At 42.7% G+C, this 4551-nt stretch overlaps 1 long non-coding RNA gene across 1 annotated transcript in view; it reads left to right on the top strand.

Moving 5' to 3' along the window:
* LOC116556285 overlaps window positions 1-3913 on the top strand; it is a 54566-nt gene extending 50653 nt beyond the window's left edge. Inside the window, exon 3 of the long non-coding RNA XR_004270925.1 lies at window positions 3294-3913. This is a non-coding gene — a long non-coding RNA (uncharacterized LOC116556285). The remainder of the gene's footprint in view (window positions 1-3293) is intronic.
* The last annotated feature ends 638 nt before the right edge of the window (window positions 3914-4551 follow it).

Genomic DNA, 4551 nt, shown 5'->3' with positions numbered 1-4551 from the left:
TATATATATATATATATATATACATACATATGTATGCATATCTCCTATTGATCTGTTTTTCTGAAGAACACTGACTATTACTCTCTTACCCTCCATTGCACCTTCCTCAAAAGAGTTCACAGGCTTTCTGCCAAGTCACCTGTCCTAGGAATAGAGAGCTTTGTTTAAGTCTCAGGACCCTGGGAGAAGAGAAGGGGATAAAGTAGGTATGTTTGGGTGAATTCGTAACAAAACTTCACACTCCTCCTAAAGATGTAACAACAGTCACCCAAGTAACTTTGAATACCTGGAGGGCGGAGCCATACCCTGTGTATCGTGTCTTGACTTTCAGGAGCCCTCAAATCAGAGTGAGTGGTGGTGGGCATGGAGAGAAAGTAGATGAAAGCGGCAAAGATTGGGGGGGTGTCTGGAGCTGGCTGGAGGCACTGAGGGGATGCACAGCAGGACGCTTGGGGCACAGCAGACAGGAGCCCTGCAACTGTTGCTGACCACAATCAGAAGCAATGAGCAATCTGGGAAAGAGCACTGGAGAGGGAGCTAATAGTCTGGGTTCCTGACCCAGTCCTCACGTAACACTTAGATCTTTTCTGTCTCCCTCTCTGCAGGGGCTTGCATAGCTCTGGGCACCCAGCAGACACTTACAACTGCTACCCAGTTCCAGCTATTTAGAACATTGGAATAGAAACTCTTGATTTGTCCTTTCTTGCTTTATCACAGATCAAAGAAACTCAATGTAATATTTTTAAAAAACCAGCCAATTGGGAGGCCAAGGCAGGCAGATAACCAGGTCAAGAGATGGAGACCAGCCTGGCCAACATGATGAAACCCCGTCTCTACTAAAAATACAAAAATTAGCTGGGCATGGTGGTGTGTACTTGTAGTACCAGCTACTCAGGAGGCTGAGGCAGGAGAATTGCTTGAACCTGGGAGGTGGAGGTTGCTGTAAGCCGAGATTGCACCACTGCACTCCAGCCTGGCGACAGAGTAAGATTCTGCCTCAGAAGAAAAAAATAAAAATAAAAAATAAAAATCTGACTTTGACAAATCCCAAGTAAGTCATCAGCCAGTCAACCTCAGTTGGGATAAGGCTCTAGGTTCTGTTCAGAGATAAAAATGAGACCCAGAGGAGAGAGAAGGTTTAGAGTGTGGCAATTTGCCCACATCTGCAGCCTGGAAGGAGTTAGGAAAATTCAGCTGGTTGGGAAGACTTTGAAACTATCGATTTTTACAGAGAGTGAGCAAAATGCTGTGCATACTTTATTATTAATGAATACTTTCTCACAAGCTCATGCCTCATTCTGGTACCTCCTCTTCTGCCCTGCTTTCTCCTTCACTCAGTGTGGAAGTCAATGGGAGTATGGTTCCAAAGCAAAGAAAGAAACAATCAAATTAGCTTGAGACACAGCTCTTTGGTTGGCTGAGGCTAAGCCAGGACTACAAAAAGGATACTTCCCTTGGTCTAATCCTAATGAATCTATACTAACATTTTGTTACTGGTGGAGGATGTCCAGGTTCTTGGATTCTTGAACAAAGAATTGGGCAAAACGCACAAAACAAGGAAAGAATGAAGCAACAAATCAGAGATTTATTGAAAATGAAAGTATGCTCCACATGGTGGAAGTGGGCTTGAGTATAGGCGCTCAAGAGCCCCATTACAGATTTTTTGGGGGCTTAATACCCTCTAGAGGTTTCCATTGGTTACTTGGTATACACCGTATGTAAACAAAGAGGGTATTTCCTGTCACTGCTGAAGTATTTCCATTTGATTTAGTTCTAGGAAGTTTTAGGTTTCCTGCCTCCAGACCCCATTCTACTGCCTCAATTTGATTTTGATTTGTTCCTCTTCAGGAGTTCACACACGTATATCAAAGATTTAGAACAGTGTCAGGCACATGGAAAATGCTCAATCAACGTTTGCTGAAGGAATGTCCAAGGTCTGGTGAGGTGCGCAGGAGGAGGTGTGAAAAAGATGGCCAGCTTGCTCCCTGCGTGTACCTTGGCCAGGTCTCTGAACTTTCTGAATCTTGTTTTCCTTTTCTGTGGGTGTGACGAGAATGACTAGCATCCAAATGCTATTCATGAGAGATGAGAATGATAGCATCTAAACGATAACGATAGGAACTCAACTCATGGTAATTCTACTTTCTTTCCCTTTTCTTGGGAAGAGGGTAGAACACTAACTAATATCATAATTGACTTCAAACAAGCTGTTCCCCTGTCTACACCATAAAATGTAAGCATCAGTAAATGTTAAATGAAATGCATGAAGGAAAAAAAATGAATAGGTGAGAAGGGACCTTATAAATCTTGTAATGCAGGAGTTTGAAAATATTTTTCTTTTAAAGCAGAAGTCCTTTATTAAACAAAGGCTCATATGGAAGCCTAAGATATAAAACTAACAAAACCACATCTGCTGTGATTGAAGTGGGTGGTGGGGGGTATGGCCCTGGGGCATTTCCAATTCTGTGGTCTCTTTTTAGGGCTTCCCCCGCATACTCACTCCCTCTCTGGGCTTGGGCTGTGGTTTGCTAGTAAATATTTAACAACTGGCTCTGGGGGTGGGAGCCCTGATTTGTAACATCTTCAGATTTCCGTGGCGTGAATACTTCCACTGCTTTAAGCTGCTAGTGTGGCAAGACTGAAGGTGGAGTTGGGTCTGCTGCTCAGAATTACATACACCATTATATAGTTATTTCACCAAACCTACAATTGCTCAAACAACCTCAAGGGTATTAAGAATTTGATGTAGTAAATTAATTGACTGTTAAATTCTGAATATTTATTACCTTTGTTTTTAATATAATGTATCTAATTATGTTTATATGCCTGTAATTTAATTTTTTATAATGGCTTCAGTTAAGAGCAGGAGAGCCAAATTTTCAAAAATTGAGCAACTGGTTTTCAGGAGCTAGTACCAGCTGGCTCTAGCACACCACTGCCTCAGGGACATCTCTTTTGGAACCTCAGCTTCCAAAGAAAGTGATTTGAATCATCGATGTATAATTCCTAATGTTAAAGGGTAGGAAAAATGAGAGGTTATGACTTTATGAAGGTCATAGAACTAGTGGTTACTTTACCCTAGAGCTAGACATTATCCTTTTTCCTGTGGTAGAGAACCTGCTCTTCCTGCCTTTTGGGACATGCAATTGAACATATATATCTCACAATTCCCCTTGCATCTAGGTGAACCAGTTGGCTGAACTAGAATTTGACTAAATGATGTGCATCACTCTAGACTTGTCTAGTTATTAAAACATCTTGTGTGATCCTCTGTGCTTTTTCTGGAGTCCCAGCCACGTGGAAGAAGCCAAGCAAAGGGCAATGGGGACCTAGAAGATGGAGTCGTCAAACAATGGAAGAATCCCAGATTTTCAAGTCACTGTTTGGACAAGAACCTACCATGCCAGGTGCCTGAATAGGAACACTGAACTTTGTGTGGGTGAGAAACAAACTTTTATTGTGTTAAGACACTGAGTTTTTGGGTTGGTTTTTATAGTAGCTGGTGTTGCTTATACTGACTAATAAATCTTGGAAGTAAATGATGCAAAACAATTCTAATTATTTACAGGGGATATTTATAAGGGAAAATAATAATAGGGTGATGTCAATGTGGTGTCCTGATAAGTAAGCAACAACAAGGAAGGGGACCCAGGCAGGGAAGAGCAATTGTTCTGAGAGACTGCCAATCACGAACGACCTGCTGGCGCCACCTCCTCTTCCCAAGTACTTTGCTCAGCATGCAGCCCCAGCAGCATGACGTTGTCTGCATGTAGACCCTCCAGCATGACCCTATAAAATTTCCCTTCAGCCACTGCCTCTTGGCAGACAGTCCCTTCTCTGCTGTGCGGCCCACTGCTTTCTTACAATGTATCTTTCTACTTTCTCTAATAAATCTGCCTTTCTCTACCCACAACTGTCTGGAAAAATTATTTTGCTGTTTATGATGCCAGCCCCAGCCAATTGCACCTGCAACAGTCAGTGGCTAGGGGGAGGAATTAAGTCATCCAAAGGATAAAAAACTCTGGAATGTAATAAAAGAGCACAGGAGAGCAATTTAGCAGAGTGATGACTCTGGGGGGGCTAGCATGACATGACTGTGGGTGAGAATAATAACGATGACATGAACACAGATGATTGTAGTGGTCAGGACTCTTCAGATACAAGTAACAGACACCAATTCGAGCAAGCTTAGGCTTGGAAAAGGAACCTTATTTTAAGTACACAGGAGCATCTCATGGAGGTCAATGGCATGAACATAGCTTCTGAAGGGTCTGGAATCAGGACCTGGGAATTGCAGGGAACCTGTCACTGTTTCCTGTCTCCATCTTCATGTCTGCTTTGTTGCAGACCACCTTATTAGTGACCACCTCCTGCCCTATAGTGAGGGAAAGGTGGCTGTCTCCCAGGTTCTAGATTCACTGTTAAAAGCCTAGCCAGCCACAGACTGAACTACATCTCTCTTTGGGCTAATTCCACACATACCAAATTCATTCTCTTTAGATCATAATTCCAGATCCATAAAGAGAGACTCTAGTTGGTCCAGCTTGGTCA

The sequence above is a fragment of the Sapajus apella genome, unplaced genomic scaffold, assembly GCF_009761245.1.
Source record: "Sapajus apella isolate SASKATOON/1434 unplaced genomic scaffold, GSC_monkey_1.0 scaffold16, whole genome shotgun sequence".
Taxonomy (NCBI): domain Eukaryota; kingdom Metazoa; phylum Chordata; class Mammalia; order Primates; family Cebidae; genus Sapajus; species Sapajus apella.
This window is presented reverse-complemented; position numbering and strand designations above follow the sequence as displayed.